This window comes from Semicossyphus pulcher, unplaced genomic scaffold, assembly GCF_022749685.1.
Source record: "Semicossyphus pulcher isolate SPU_LCO1_2020_fin unplaced genomic scaffold, fSemPul1.0.p SCAF_3, whole genome shotgun sequence".
Taxonomy (NCBI): domain Eukaryota; kingdom Metazoa; phylum Chordata; class Actinopteri; order Labriformes; family Labridae; genus Semicossyphus; species Semicossyphus pulcher.
This window is the reverse complement of record NW_027211704.1, coordinates 29801767-29819305: the sequence shown is the minus strand read 5'-3', so window position 1 is coordinate 29819305 and position 17539 is coordinate 29801767. Positions and strand designations below refer to the sequence as shown.

General features: G+C 41.4%; 1 long non-coding RNA gene across 1 annotated transcript; it reads left to right on the top strand.

Annotated features, from left to right (window-relative positions):
- The first annotated feature begins 1949 nt into the window (after positions 1-1949).
- LOC138606518 (uncharacterized) lies at positions 1950-15741 on the top strand. The gene is made up of 4 exons (XR_011309352.1): positions 1950-2055; positions 2589-2693; positions 4875-5003; positions 15620-15741. It is a non-coding gene; the product is annotated as an uncharacterized lncRNA (long non-coding RNA).
- The last annotated feature ends 1798 nt before the right edge of the window (positions 15742-17539 follow it).

Here is a 17539-nt window from a genome sequence, read left to right as displayed (position 1 = left end):
CACAATTCTGCACCAGTGGGAGACAGAAAGTCAAAGACATCAAAGCAAATATCTGAAAACAGTCGGATTAAACACAAGAAAGGGGCTGGATCGCTTGACAGAAAGTACAAAGTCAAACTGGCAAACAGTGAAGGCAACACACTGCAACCCAGAACAACCTTCAATATATACTTTAAAGCTTTTAAGAAAAGCCTTGCTAAAGCCTCAGCCCTGCTTATTTGTGAGAGGCATTATAATGCACTTGACACTTAACAGGAACTTGTTAATTTAAGTGAACGGCTGTTGATGCTAAGCTTCAAATTTCCTTTACAAATGACCGGAGATTTCTTCTTGTCTTATAAAACTGTTAGTCAGTTGTATCTCTTACTGCCTTTTCTATAATCAGTATGGTTAAACCATTAAACAGCTCAACTTTGAACATATGCACTACATTTTTGTTTGGTTTTGCTCCTCGCACAACATGTACATATGCATATTTTATAAGGGTTAAAAAGAAATGAATAATAATAAAAAATAAAAATATCACCCTATTTACCGTTAAAGAAAAGTTATTGGCCATGTCATCAGACTGGATGAGCTCTCATTCACAAGAGCAGGAAGTTCAGGTTTGCCGTGTCCTTCATTTTTAATCTGTTTTGACATTTGATAAAAGGTAACATTCTCCTTCACAGCTCTTGACAATCATCAGATATCACAAATATCTGAGATGTATCAGTTAATCAGAGAGACGTTTATCCTGTAAATAAGAGAGAGAGCGCAGGGTGGAGTCACAGCACGCTCTTCTTCTTCTTCTTCTGCCTTTAGCTTCTTTCACAGTTTGCTTAATACTTAAAAGTGTTTCTTCATGTTCAAATTGCAACTGACACTTGACATTAGCATTACTTCAGTCTTCACAGCGAGCTATGTAATTACATAACACCCATGCAATCATTTAATTATATCAGAGTTTTTATGTGATGGCTTAATTCTGTGTAAATTTACTCCTTTTACTTGGATTTTGCTCCATGTTGAACAATCCTAGCAGGTGCCTGGCACTTACCCATTTAGCCCACGCGGTCATCTGTCTTTTCACGTAACGAAATGCAAGTTCACACAAACTTTAGCAAGTTTGCATCTATTATTGTTTGCCGTGAACTTTTAACTTCACAATGAAGCCTGAGTGAAAGTATAACATCTTTTGTGCCTGCTTTAACCTCTTCCATCTTTAATCACTTCCACCTCCTACACCTTCTCTTGGGTTCACAATTCTGATGTCAATATATCTGACATGACAATGATTTTCTGCCTGTTCCTCTGCTGTTGGTCAGATATCATTGTGATCCTGTCGTTCTGTCTTTCAGACGTGCTATTGAACAACACACTTCCTGTCCATCACCACAACCATGAGCCTCAGGGTGTTGAAGGAGATTCAGAGGGTTTTCCATGGACCCTGTATTGAGCCCTTAGTTGTTATGTAGTCCCAAAGGAAAAGGCCGTCAAGGTGAAGCGGTGAAAATATTCAAAAATATACCATACACTTAAAGTAATAATCTCAAAGACTTTCATTTAAATAAATGTTAGGTCACTGTCTATCGCTGAATGAGGTAACACAATGGTGATTGAGCCTCTGGCCCACTGATGAAAGCCTTTGCATTTGCAGTATTACAGACTGGGTGTCTGTGGCGACTTCACAAGCGGTGCCCAGTTAGTGACGCGTTTTCCATCACCCAGCCGTGGGTGGTCTGCCAGAGGGTAGGCAGAACCAAGCGGCTGCTTCTACAGTCTCTTCAAGTGTTGCAAGTAAAGAGTAATCTTCTATGGCTGAACAAACAAAGAAAAGGTCGATGACTACAGATTAGAGATCTTCACGGGTCTACCGGAACCTGAGGACGGGTTTGGGTCCTTGGTTCCCAGTCTGTTCAACATTATGTGTTATACCCGAATGGATCCGGGAAGACCCGACTGTTTTTATCAACACGGCATGAATAGCAGAAAACCTGGATGTGTTTTATGAGCCTTGACGGAGGATGGATTATATGCCTCGCCAGGCACAAGGGAGAAAGCTGCGTCACACAGGTAGGACAAAAGGTTTGTTTTGACAGCTGACTAGCAGTAACTTGTTAATAGTAATCAGCTGTGAAGTCGGTGCTGATCTGGTCTGTTTCGCCTGGCCAAGGTCAGGTCCGACATAACTCAGTTTGGGCCCAAGCTTTCAAATAAAAGACGGGTCCGGTTCGGTTCCGGGTAACACAATTACAGGTAGGGATGGGTACCGTATTCGGTACTTTTATAGGTACCGACCGAATTCCGTTGGTACTACCGAGTACCGATTCACGTAAAATCAAATGGTACCATGTTTCGGTACCTAAACGCATCCTCGTGACTGGAAGAGTAGGCGATTTTCCATGCCGGACTTGAACACAGCATTGCACGCACAAGAGCGTAATGACGTCAGTAGCCGCAGGTTCAGTCAACAAAGCAAGCATGGCTGATAGAAAGCGCTCGAAAGTATGGCTCCACTTTTCAAAATGCGATGCAGATTACGCTCGCTGCAATATTACAATACAATACTTTGTAACGTAAATGTAAATGCTTGTTTTCATTTACAGGTCCGTCGGACCCATTGTCAACCCGCCCTAAAGTTAAAGTGAGAGCTGCAACGGTGACTCCCTTTACAAAAGCCAAGGAGACGGCCTTTTCCCGTCAGAGGGCAGGTGAGTGTCACAGGGCAGTGACTGCTGTGGAGCTGGGTTTTAATTTGTGCATTATTAAGAAAAAACACTGCGTAGTTGTAGTTAAGGCTTCATGTTGAAGAAATTTTTGAAACAACTGCGATGTTACAATACAAACAGTTGGATGTTGTTTTGATATATTTGTCTAAGTTTATAAAATGAGAAATAAATATTTTAAATACAAAAAAATTGAGATTTTATTATTAAACAAATTAACATTTATTACCACATAAACACACACAAAAGTACCGAAAATTGGTACCGTTGAGTACCGATATCGACTCCCAGGTACCGGGTATCGGTACCGTATCGGTTCAAATGTGAAAGGTACCCATCCCTAATTACAGGTCTCTTAGGATTCGGGCAAAAAAATGTTGGACCTGTGAAGACCTCTACTACAAATACAACCTCAAATCCGTGAAAATCCCAAGAAAAAGTGACAAATTCGACACTCAGATGAAGGCAAACACTAAAAAGGAAAGCGACCATTAGCGTTCACCACTGTTTGAATATCTGGGAAGAGTGCTCCTGCAATATCCGTTTAAAACGCCACAGGTGCCGCCACAGAGAACAAAACTCAGATCTTAGAGATTACCATTTTAAACTGATTTTTTTTTTTAAATAGGTAGAGCCTTTTATAGTGGCGACAGTAGGTTTTTTTTGTCAAAGGCCCTTGAACAGCAGTATGTAGCTTAGCTTACATGTCGTAATTCTAGCTGGCTTCTCCAAAGAGGGGCTGTGCTGACCACAATCTACGTAGTACACTCACTATTGAGTACCTCATACAACCCCTTTTCATAACATCTGAAATATCCCTTTAATTGAAGTGGTGCTATTAAATAGGTCAAATTTAATTTTAAATGTGATCATTTGATCAGGCTGCACAGTGGTGCAGTGGTTAGCGCTGTCGCCTCACCAGCTAGAAGGTTCCTGGTTGAATCCCGGTTTAGACGTAGGGGGGAATTCTGTGTGCATGCTCTCCCCGTGAATTTGTTGGGTTCTCTCCGGGTACTCTGGCTTCCTCCCTCAGTCCAAAGACATGTTCATTAGGTTAATCATGACTCTAAATTTCCCCTTTGATTGACTGGCGAACAGTCCAGGGTGTACCCTGCCTCTCGCTCAATGACAGCTGGGATAGGCTCCAGCCCCTCGCGACCCTGAACAGGATAAGTGGTACATATAATGGATGGATGATTTGAGTTTTAAATATTGCAGGGAAGAAGAGTACAAAAAGCATACCAGCACAATATCACACTCCCCACCCCTGCCCTCTTCTTCACCGTAACTTTGAAAGAACCCCTATCAGTGCTTCCATCTTCTACAACCGGCATCTAGAACCGTGTCCTATCTCCTATCTTTATATCCTCCTACACTTAATAAAGATGCTTCACGTTGATGTTGTTTGACCGCCAAAATATTCCTCTATACTGCCAGAAATTGTCACACTGCCTTGTTCACCGCCCACCCATACACCTTCACCTGCAGCTGTCAACAATGTCACATGATTGATTGTGGGCTGCATATTTTCTATTTACTTTACAGGTTTTTGTTAAAGAATTGTTTGTTCTCTTTTGCTTTGAGGACGTTGTAAGGCATGTCTGCTCCCAGCATGACTTGCAAGCCTCACCATCTGGCGGGGACACATTTCAGCAGCAGCCTGAGAACACGCCAAATTAGATTTAGTTTGGAGTAAACTGCTGCTCGTGCTGCTACAAGCTGCCATTTTCTCACTGTTGGGATAACGCTAATCACCTGTGATTACTTAGCATACTGTAGGCTAAAGCACAAACATGTGACAGAACAATGTGTTGTATAACTTGTAACAGTGTACTGTGATATGAACCAGACTTCATAGTGGTTTGTCTGGATTCTAGAAGGAGTCTGCTCTGCGATATAAAAGGTGAATGAAGTGAACGTAGGTTAGCATTATAACAGCCTTTACTGTGCATCCACAGCGTTTGGACAGCACAACAATGTCCTATTTAGCACTCCAACAGCTGCACCTACTTTAATTGTCTCTTAAAGAATGCACACTACAGCTCCAAGGTTACATCAGTCATGCTGTATAAACTTTATCCACCTGCATTTTGTTGCTCGCTCCCTCGCCTCCTTCTGTCTCCCCCTTTCTTTTCTCTAACCCTCTCTCCCTCCTCTCTCCATCAGCCGTTGGTATTCTCATTTGAAAGGAGGAGAACAGAGCGGGAAAGAATAAGCATGGGGATGCAAGGACGCGTGGCGGAGAGAATACTAAGCACCGATGGGTGTTAAACACAAAGCCCTGCACAGACGCCGGTGTGTGCACACTAATACACACACACACACACACACACACACACACACACACACTGAGGTGTATCTAAGCACACATTACTCAGCGGCACATGGGCACGCACACATACACACAAAATCACACTCTGATGGGTATTAGTGGACCCCTTGGTGCGGGTTGAATAGAATGTATTTGTACCTCAGGCTTAAACAGTGAGGATTATGGGGGATACGAGGGGAATGCTAAAGCCAGACGAGAGGCCAACGACCTTGGTATGGAGGAGGAGGAGGAGTTGGTGGTTGGTCGCGAATCATTCAAAATTGCGGTTAACATGAGTGCTGAAAACAATGATAGCCCTGTGTGGTTGTTTGTGTGTGTGTTGTGTGTGTGTGTGTGTGTGTGTGTGTGTGTGTGTTTAATTCGAAAGAAGTCACAGTGTTAACACCGTCATCAAAATGTGGTTGTGAAGAGTTCTCATCTTCCCAAATGATGCAACATGTTTGTGACTGATGAGCTTGTGCTTGCTTGAGATTAGCATCGATAATACATTCCTGCTTTTGTTTTTCACCACTTTTTGTGCGTTTAAGTGTGTCTACATCAGTGTGTGCGTGAGTGAGTGTGTGTGTGTGTGTGTGTGTGTGTGTGTGTGTGTGTTTCCAAGCGCAACCATTTTCCCATTTTGCATGTGTTTCTCTGTGCCCAATTGGGTGGAAACAGGGGGATGTATCATATACTTGTTACGAGAGGCATGACAGAATGCATAATTCATTTTCATTTGGGCTCCTGTTGTAGAGCGTGTGTATTTGCGTGTCTGTGCAGATGCCGCTGGGAATGTGTTGGGGTTTTTTTTTTGGTCTAAATGTTGGAGTGTGTGTGTAAGGGATAGGGGGTGGGGGGGTTGGAGTTGGCACGTCTGTGTAATAACCTGGGATTGGATGTGTCAGGTCATTTCTACAAGTGTTAAAAAAAAAGCAGCCAGGAGAGACAAGCAATCTGATGAGTGGAGCTGCATCTCAGCTCATCAGTGGGGGGAAAGGGGGGATGGAGAGAAGGTAGGACAGAGGAGGGATGGAGGGTGGAGAGGTAACAGGGCTAGTGGAAGAATAGCCAGTGTAGAGGTGGTTAAATGGTAGAGATGGGAATAAGGGATAGATAAAGAAAGGATGGAGGACAGAGTAGGGGAAAATGGACAGAAAAGGGCTGGAGGTGAGCATAGTAAAGGATGATGGAGCTAAATGAATACATGAATAGTGAACGATTCAAAGTGGTATGAACAAAGAGTAGAGATATAAGAAGAATTGAAAGATGAAGGTGGAGGGGAGAGTGAAGGGCAACAATTGAAGAGGGGCGGAGGAATGTTTTGAGGGAGGGTTGATAAAGAGGAGGTGAAAGCAGGAGGGATGAAGAGGTATTTGGAGGAGACAGATGCATAGAGAAGAAAGACCGAAGGACAACCTTGTATAAACTGGCAAAAGGCTTTCAGGATAAAGAGCACTTTGAGAAGAACCTCTGGCAAAGTACCTCTCACTGCTCTTTGGCTCATGAGCCTTTGGCTTGGAATGTTTTTTACATTTCAACAATGCTTGTAGAAGAGTCATGCAATGAGTATCAGTTCATATCACAAAAATGTCTGTAGTGGGACAGATTTGCACCAGAAGTTGTCAACAATAGATGTAGGATGTAGACCCTTCCAAATCTTTGTTTCATAGTCTCAGAGACCACATGTCAGAAAAACTCAACGGGCCATTCCATTTAACATCCAGTCTTGGGTAATGTTACTTTTAAAAGTAGCTTGTTATGTTACTGCGTTATCTACTGAGAAGAGAAATGTGTTAGAGTACTTTTGCGTTACAAAAAATTAAACCCCTTTGCAACTCGTTACGCATGTTGTAGCTTACTGTACATGCCTGCCTTTTGAATGTGACGACTACTGTCATTGGATAGCCTTGTTTACGGCCCATAATCTGTAACTCTGCAGAATGAAAGACACAATATAACTTTTACAGCTCTTTATTATAGTCTGTCAACAATCTGTCGGTGAACTGGGCAGAGGCATACAGAATTAGGCACAGCTGTTTCAATGAAAACAATACAACACAGGCACTTAGTCCCACCAGTGTTGTGGAGCTGTGTTTAGCTGCAGATGCGGCTTCAAACTTGAAGTAGAGCTCTTCACAGCTGAAAAGCACTTATCCTTCAGACACAACGTACATTTCACCGTCATGTTGTTTATGTCCTTTTCACCCTAAAGTTCAAAATAATGGGAATATTTCCATGAAGTAAATGCTGTCCTCTCTGCCAAACCTTGCTAATATACGGCCATTTTTTTCAGTAACAGATTACTTTTTATGAAAAATATCTAAATAATGGATTACCTAAATTGCAAAACTAATGCATTACCTTACTCATTACAACAAAAAAGTAATCCAGATACTTGCGTTACCCCCAACACTGTTAAGGGTCGTAGGCATAACAATAAGAAAGTTATTGACAAAAACAAGGCCTTAATATAACATCAGGCACTCTGTATAGTTATAAAAAACATTTAGGGAGGCTGCACATTCATAGTAGGAGGTTGTGACAAAACAAAAAAGGATGCATCATCATGAAACAACAGCTGGTGACTAAAATCTGAATAGCTCTCATGGCCATTTAGCATGTACTTTTGAGACAGTGTCCAACTTCAGCTGCTCCGTCTCAGTGAGTCACAGTGCCAGGCTCCCATATTAGATCAGGAGTTAAAAATAACAATCCGTTCTGAACAACAAATCTGATACAAAGTTAAAACCGAACTATCTACACCTTTTATTCTGGTCTGGTCAAATAGAGTCAAATCTGCATCATAGAAATCTTACTTCTTGTCTACTAGCAGTAAAATCTGTGCTGAAATTATAATTATGATTATTTCTTATTCTATGAATAATAATAGCGCTGTAGATGTTTGTTCAACCCCTAACAAGGACAACGACAAACAGAGCAACAAGTTATTTCCACAAACCTTTAACCAATACTAAATAAAAGAGCCAAAGTAGAGCCAGTAGTATGAGATTGAGATCTGCTTCCTTGAGTCTGTTTAAAGCGGAGTGACAGCTGGAGTTGAGCTATTAGCTTATGGCATAGGTAAGTAAAGTTGAGTCCAATGAACTTAAAGCTTGGGTAAGGGTTGGTTGAACACTGTAAAAAAAAAAAAAAGTACTATTGTACTCAGCTGAAGGTAACAACCCTTTTATATTACAACCCTGAATACTAGATTAGTCAAATATAACCCTGAAACTATGAACAGTGCCTTTCATATTGAAATTTCAGAGAAGCTGTCAAAGAGAAAGAACTTGGGATTCAGATTTCCTTTGTTGCAGAAGGTTGCTTTCTAGATCTAAAGATGAGACATCCAGCTGAGTACTACTGACTGTGTTTGCAATGTCACTAGGTTTGAAGAGAACAGTTGTGTATCGTCTGCGTAAGATAGGATACATATGGTAATACATGCCATATTATTGAAGTAAGGCTGAGTGGTAGCATGTAAATGGGTTGGCATTGATTGCAGAGGAAGGGCGGATGGAAAGAGGTTTTGGAGGAAGGGATGAAGGAGATGTATTGATGGAAGAAAAGAGCATGGAGGGAGGGAAGAAGGGAGCTGTGGATTGAGACTGAGACGCAAATTTATAGGTGCATGGAGGCTGAAGAATGGAGATAATGAGATGCTGGATAACTAAAGGAGAACCTGATCAGGAACTGATAGAGCAAGGTGCACCATGATTGGAATACCTTGCTCGACAATGGTCTGCGTGTTTGTGTATGTCCGTGTGAGTTTGTGTGCTTTGACGTTGAGGTGAGCTGATCAGTCACCGGAAACTCCCCCGTACCTTCCTCACTACGGGCTGTTTAAGGTCACTTTGTCCCCTTAGCAACAGGAACGTCAGCGAACACCCCATTCCCCATCCACCCCTCCCCAAAACCCCCACACAACTCTGACCAAATGCCACCATCTGTGTGTGTGTGTGTGTGTGCGTGTGCGTGTGCGCGTGTGCCCTGTGTTTCCTGAACATCCAAAAATGCCACTGACAAGTGACACCATCAAACTAAACAACAGGGTCTTGCTGGGGTTTTCATATCGTGTTAGGAGTGTTGGCTTTACAGCCTCACACACACACACAAACACACAAAGCGAGGTTCTCTGTTCACTTTTCCTTTATACTCCTGTTTCGCTTTTACAGAACTTTATACTGGTTTGTTTACCTGAAAGTTTAGTACAGCCAGTGTGCTGTCCTGGGCACACACACATGTTCACACCCTTAATGTAAGCGTACCTCAGGTATTGAATTAATTGGACTTTGGGCCATGTATTTGCCTCATAGTCATGAATGTGTGTGCCTGCGCACATATCCGTGCTCCTTCTCATTTGCCTGCAGTGACAGGCTCGCCTCTCCTCGCTAATGCTAACACGCTGCTGCTTAGCTTCTAATTAAGATGTATGAGTCACCATGTCTTTCTGAGTGTGTGTGCGTGTTTGTGTGTGTGTGTGTGTCTTGTCATCATAGTCTGCCACACATGAATGGTGCTGTCTGCGTTGTGCTTGGCAGAGTTGAGTGGTTTTGCGGCCAGGAACGTTGTCTAATTTAAGATGTCACACATGCTCGGTAGCTCATGTACGCAAGCCTTTCACACACTCACTCTGCTGTAGTAGCAGGCGACACGTAGCAGTCCAAGGGCCACACACACACACACGCATACACACACATACTGTTTATAACCACACTTGTGCCGTAGAACATCTTGATGGATAGACAGTTGGGCGACGGGGTGTTGATGAGAAACACACACAAATGTCATCTGTTTTGCGAACCCACACACACAGGAACTTAGCATTTTTTTAAAAACAGCAACCACTGTGCCTTCTGTTGCCTGGCAGGATGATTACCACTTTTATCATCATGCTCATCATCGATCATCATCCCACAGACACGTGAACACTAACACAGAGAAACTTCAGCTCTTAATCACACATTTTGTCCTTATCCTTTTTAAGGATTTTACTGAGATGTCTCTACGAGCACAGTTTCACCTGGTTGTGTAGAATGGAACTAAAAATCTATTTACATTTCTTTGTATCTAATCAAGTGACTAAAAGCTGAAAAATGCTGACCTTAAAGGCCACATGCACATTCACAAGAGAAATTAAAACAGTATTACATTCCTCTGGGTTGTTTGTGTCAACAAAACAAGTGTACAGTAATGTGTGTTCTGGAGCAAAGCCACCAAATTGTCTGGGAGTGCCAAAAGAGCATTTCAAGGGGAAACAGATTGAGATTCTCTCAGTTAGGATTAGAAGATGCAATAACACTGAAAAAAGAAAAACCTCACAAAAGCTACGCAGTATTGTTCCTGTTGTTGCCTTCTTGTGTGTAAGTTGCAAATGAACAGACTACAAAATTGTATAAAGGCAGTTATTTTGACCTTTAATGGCGATCCATTCAGAAGTTGTTGCAGAAGTTGAAATATTCACTCTGGACTAGTGTTGGGAATTACAGCTCTTTGAAGGGAGCTGGATCGTATGATTCCGTTTCTTCCCGAGAGCCGTTCATCGTTTTTTTCAGACTCGCGAATGTGCCTGCACTATATTCTCCCGTGTCAACACACACGCATATTTAAAATTCCTCGCATTTAAAATTTAAAAGGAAACAGCAGAATAATGTAGGAACAATTAATCAACATCATTGATTTGCCAATAATTTATGGCACAATTCTGTATGGCTACAGAGATGTCAACAAAAACACAACAAACTTGGTGGAGGGTTATAATGTTGCTCGCCGTCAGTGGTGGACAAAGTACACACCTTCATTACCTGAGTGAAAGATACTCCTGGTCAAATATTACTCCAGTACAAGTGAAAGCTGCTCAGTCAAATTATTACTTGAGTTAAAGTGTTGGAGGACTCGCTTTTAAAAATACTTCAGTATTCAAACTACTTTTAAAAATATCTCAATGGACTGAAGATATGGCCATGGGTGCTCAGGGGCAGAATCGTCATCCTCCTGAATGAACCGCCTGATCTGAGTGACCTTTGCTCTGAGTTTGCTCTACGTTCAACCATGGAGACGTGTGAGCAACACCACTTAGACAAACCACACGCAGAACTACACAACAGTTTATTGTCTTTTGGATTTTAGAAAAGAAAAGAAAATTCATCAGCTGACTTCAGAGCAAAAGTACTGAGTAACAAGAACATTCATAGAAATGAAGTGGAGTCAAAAGTACCATATTTGTCTTTCGAATGTGGTGGAGTAAAAGTGATACGTTTCTCCAAAAAATAATACTCAAGTAAAGGACAGATACTCAAGTAAATTTACTTCATTACTGTCCAGCCTTCTAACCATCGGCACTATGTTGTGGTGACATGATTCCGCTGCATGTGACCTGATATAGCGGAGTTGCAGTTGAAAAAATCTGCCTGTGGTAATTCGGCATAAACATGAGTGGATCTAGGGCAGGCAGTGAAACTTGCGAAACATCACAATACTACTTTGGACTAAAGTGGTGGACTGACTGACCAACAGACCCATAGATGGACAGATGATGGACATGATTTAAGGGATGTCCACATCAATAAAATGGGATCTATAATAATTACTTTAAACTCATATAATAATATCAAACAATGTTCACAGCCAAACGGAAGAGTCCACGCTACAACTGTAACAATAAGGCATCACTTAAAGAGCAATCTGATGAACGATTGAAAGTAAAAGCAAACTAAAATCAGCCTCTCTTTCATATGATACCATCAAGGACATGTTTTTTTTCTGCTGTTTCACTGTTTAAAGAACATTACAGAAGCAATAGCATCGCAGGCTGTATACTGCAGTTCTCAAAGTGACCACAAAACTAACTGAGATGGAAGCAGAGAAGGGATAGAAACGGAGGGCAGCGTGACTCCGGACAGAACATGCCAGAGCTTGACTGTGTTGGCTGATCTGATGCTCCCTGCTCCAGTAACAACTTTCTGAAGTCAGGTTAACAACTTCTGAAACCTACAATGGTGCAACCTGACAGAGAAGAAAGCCAGAGCTAGGTCATGCTATAAGCTTTATCAAAAAGTTTAGCTTCAAGCCTTCTCCTAAAAGTAGTAAGGCGGTCCTCCCTCAGGGTCTAAACTCAAAGTCTGGTTGTGTTGAGGAGGCAGGTGATTAAATCCTCTTCCTCCCAAACTACTTTTCTCTGGGACTCTAGGAACCTTAAATAGGCCTGTATTTTGCAAGCAGTGTTCTTGTGGGGTGTTAGGTGATAATAAGCTCTAAGTGCCTGACCTTAGAGGGCTTTTAAGGTGATTTTATAAATGGATATAAGCAAAGCAAAAGCTTATTTTGGCTGCATTCATACTGCAGGCCAAGCGGAAAAAGAAGTCTTCTTTTTTAGAATCACTCCTGGAAATGTGCATATTACCAAGGCAACACGAACCAATTTCCATGCAGGTTGCATGTTTTGGATTACGATATTGTACCACATATTAATGTAGCCCAGTTCCAAATTCAAAAAATGCGACATCATGCAACTTTTTGCTGTCCACACTGATTTGAAAAAATCTGATGTGTGTCACACATGGGGGGACTGGGGCACATTTAATGTGAATGCAGGCGATGTGATGTTTTTACAGGTAAACATGAGACTCATGTAGGCTGATGAAGAGTTTTAGTGCTGTGCTGCTGTCGCCACAATCACACAAAAATCCAACAAGATCTTGGAGGGAAATTATCATCAACAAGGAATGTCTTCTGAGGATCTCGCTTGTACTCCAAAAAAGGTCTTGTCAAAGCACAGAGAAGGGTAACATATGGTAACTTTCAATGCTCTTCAGGCTGATATGACACAGGTAAATCACAGTGGGTGTTTGATAGCCTGACTGGTTTGCATCCACAGAGGGCCTTGTTGTTTCAATTGCTGCTGTTTTTTAGCCATTGAGGCATTTTGGCAGTCTCCCACCAGGAGGCCTCCTCTCCTGGGCCACTACGTCAGAGCCTTCAAACAAGTGCCCACACACACAAACGCACCCTATCTTTATATCTATGTGTCCTTACTGATTCCAGACTGCCAAAGTTTCTGTGATTCTACTCATCAGAAGTAATTGTATGCAAATCAGCAAATCAAACTATTTGTTTCTCTCCCTTTTGTTCTGCATGAGACATTCATTTTGTTTGTTGCATTAGAATGTTTAATCAAAGGCGGATCTTCAGTGGAGAGTGATTTGGAGAAGCCAGAATAACTGGAACATTTCACTGAATGGATGAATCATATTAAAATGAATCTGCTGAGGAGGAAGTTGTTGATTAGTTGAGCCAACTGATGCTCTGTTGGGCCTTTGCATCTGCTGTGTTTGTTGCTATGTTTCCATCCAACTTTTCAAATGTTGGAAATCATTTACAGCACCAACACTGAAGCTCTCAAAAATAAGCGTTGGATAAGCTCATCTTTGTTTTCTGCCATGTTCAAGCATATTTCAGGCTGCCGTTCACAGTCACTAAAACTAGCGTCTGGACTTCACAATATACCGTAAAAACTGGAATATAAGTCGTACCAGAATATAAGAAGCAGTTTGTTTTTGAGGGTATCCCAGAGGGAGAAAGGTTTTCTATAGCTATTTATTAATAAAAATAGCAAACAAGTTATTTCAACACTATTTAAATTTATTTTGAATTACATTCAACAGCCGACCACCTGTTTTCGCCATCTCGAGTTTGCAATCCTGCTAGCTACCAGTGCTGCAGCTAGCCGTAGCTGGCAGCCTACGGTAATGTTGATTGTTGCGAGGGTGATGGCTGCAATGGCGATCATGAGATGCATGTCCGTGTCAAAGCTTTAGCAACAATCAGGTTAGTAATCCTCGCCTAAAACAGTGAAGAAAACAGCACTGTGGCATACTGTAAATAGTAGACGTAGCTGCTCGGACCAGGAAACAGTTTTATGCGGAGATGTGGAGTCACCACTTAACAAACAGATAGCGCAATCGTCTGGTAAAATACTTTAACACAATAACATACCTCTGCATTTTATACTGGTATATTGGTCGCACCGGTAAATAGGATGCAGCCCACTTTTTAGATGACATTTTTTAAATTAAAAGTGCGTCTTATACACCGAATTTTACAATACTGGAGATGAAGATATCCCAGTTCATCATCTATATGTGGATGAAATTGAACTCAGTCAGTAAGACAGGTTTGTAAGTTCCAGATGAACTCATGAAAGTAATCGCTGTAGATGTGCTGTCACGTTAAGGATTTTCTGCGGTCAGTCTAGATGCTCTTCAGATTTGATGAGCTTTTTTTAACGTACTTAAGCTTTGAACAGAACGAAGGTTGAAGAAAGACCACAGGGAAAAAACAAGGGTGAAAGTTCTTATGGTGCCTGTCTTATAATGTGCAAGCGATTCTGTCCTGGTAAACTCCTCAGCAGTTAAGGTAAATATAGACCCCTGCCTGTACTCTTTTACTTCAAATGTAGCAATGGCAATCTGTTGGCAGTTGTAATAAGGTTGGCTTTTTAACACAACCTCTAATGATCTTCAGTCCCCTCGAGGCACGGGTAGTAGTTCAGAGGCTTTCAGCATCAATACGAGGGAACAGTGTGTATAGTAAGCATGAAAGGTATCCAATGAGCATCAGCAGGCCTGAGTGAGCTGTACTCCCGGCTAATGAACAAGGCTGACTGATTTAACGATGAAAAAACATGTGTCTAGCATGTACTTGGTATGTGGGTGTACACCTGAGACTTTGCATTAGGTTCAAAGCTAAAAGCATGCCAATCTTTAGACCAGAGAAACAAAGGCTTGGTGTAGAGCTGTAACCATGTGAACAAATGAAAACATAAAGTAAAGTATAAAATCTTACAGCTCTATTTATCAAGGAAATTGAATTCAGTGGAGCTTCTGTCATGATCAGGTGCCACTGTGGGAAAAAGTTTTAATAGAAAATACAAAAGGATGTTGACTGAAGATAATAGAAGGATATTTAAACATTGACTTTCAGTGATGGAAAAACTACAAGACCAGGAAAAACATTTATGAAAACTAAGAAATGTCTTCTCTCTTGTGACATGGCTCGAGTAAAAGTAGGAAAGTTGATCTGACAATCAACAAGTCCACAACTTTGGTCAAGACTGAGATTAAAGCTATTAAAGGGGAATCCAGAAAATGTAATTCAGTCATTTATGATCACCAGAGGATGACAAATTATGACTTTAGATGTCCACTCACATGTACTTTTGTCACAGTCCCTCCTCCATGACATCTGTGTGCCTGTAAGTGTGTGTTTTTGGATTACTTTTAGAGTTTTTAGTGTGATTGAGGAGTGCTTGGTGTGTTTTTGTTCTCCCCTCCCCCTGCCTCTCTGTCTCTTTCACTCTCCGCACACCTGCTCTGGATCTCCAATCAGCACTCCTGCCAGCCATCAAACAATCACCACCTCCTATAAGAACCCTGCACTGACAGTCAGTCCCTGCCGGATCGTTGTGCCATACGGTTTGTTTATGTGCCACAAGTCTTGCTCAACTATAGCCTTTAGCCTGTCTGCCATATCTTGCTTGTTTGAGATCTTGCTTGCCTGCCTGCCTGCCACCCTTTTTGACATCTGTTCTCCCTGTCTCCAGGACCTCTTTTTGCCAGCCAGCCCAGCCACTTACCAAGTCCGCCAGCCAGCCAACCTCTCTCTATCACTCCTCCACTCCCCAGCCAAGGACCCCTACTAGCAACTCCTTCACCATCCTCTGCCTCAGACTTCCAAATAAATCTCCATTGTGAAACCATACCAGTTGTCAGTCTGCATCTGGGTTCAGCCTTGATTCGTGACAACTTTAGTGCCTTTAAGATGTTGACGTGTTGTTTTAATCAACCTTAAGTTCTGCTTCAAACATTTGTTACCTTCAGGATAATTTGTGATCACTTTGTCCAGCACCTTCATTGGGTCGGACGTTAAATTCACCTAATGAAAAGCTTTACATTAATTTTAATCAAGTTGTCAAATATGTTGTTTTAAGATCAAAAACCTGCAACACCTACAATATTCCCATCAGCCTCAGCCCCAGATTTAAAAAATATCAATCCTTAAAATAGCATTGAGCTAACACAGGGGCTAGCATGGCTTTAAACTAGTCTTGTTTCACTATGTGGCACCACCTGTATCTATAAGTGACAATGCCAGTCTGCAGGGACGGATTACTTTGTAAATAAGAACAAATTCATTATATTCTGTAGTGACTAAATCACTTGACATTGCGAATCAAACCAAACACTTTGATTTATACCAGAAAGGACTCAGGCCTTGTCACAGTTTCAGTAGTTGTCAGGTCTTTGTGAGGTCTTCCTTTGGAAAACAATTAATATTTTAATGTAAAGCGATAAATATATCTGGCACGGCCTTCTATGGAAAACACTTGACATTGTAACTATGTCACCAATAAAAACAGCTCTAAACAGACGATGATTAATCCATCTGTCAAGAAAAGGTTAGAAAGCTTGATCTCTCCATCTGCCAGAACATATGGAAAACTGAGGACAAGTCTTCAGCCCTGACAGGATGCAAAAACAGATACAATATCGACCATGAGTGTGCAAATATAACCGAATAGAAGTCATTTAAACTTTAGACTTGCACTGGGGTCCCTTCCCACTGTCTATAATATGATTTAACATTTACTCTATTCAATCAGTGCACAAATATCAATGTCCAAAACATATTATATTTAACATGTTCAACTTATTTTTTCAGATTAATGGAAATGCATGTGGACGTTACAGCATTCAGAAGCAATTTCATTCTGTGATTCAGGAGATTACACCAACAAACCTTTACCTACAGAAACTTCACCCACGTTAAGTATAGACATCCAACATTGTAACATAAGTATTTCTTAAAATGTGAAACTGCACAATACCCCCACTTTAACACAAAAATCCCTTTTTAATTGCTGGTTTTGGCATGACAACAATGTTAGCACTGCTGTAGTTCAGTCTCCCCACATCCAGAGGAGCAGCCAGTCTCACTTGGACACATCCATCATCTAGACCTGCTTTACCTTTGTTAAATGGTGCTGAGTTCTTTTACAATATTTAAACACACTTTAAATGATTTAGTATATTGCAATGCTAATGACTCTTTACTAGCTTGTCCATTGCTGCATGGGGTGTTGCTACATTTAATTAAAGCATCACAAATGGCTTTTTTGGCATCTTAGGAGAATTACAAAAAACTAAAAAAGCAACAGGAGGAAATAAGTTAAATATGTCAGCCCAAGCCCCAGAAGAATGACTGACTGAAATCAGCTAAGTAACTAGCAACACACCTGCACACCTGGCTCTTAAAGGGAATGACAGCTGACACTGGTTTAATTCATGTTGTGCCGAAAAAACACCTATGAATAATGCAGGGATTTAAGCCAACCTCTTTGCGACCAGATTGTGCGCCGTCTAATTGGCAAAAGTGTGTCGGACACGCCCTAAATCACTTCCGCTCCGTAAATAGGACCCATTATCTTATTACATAACTAGCTGATACATTAGCATATATTTTG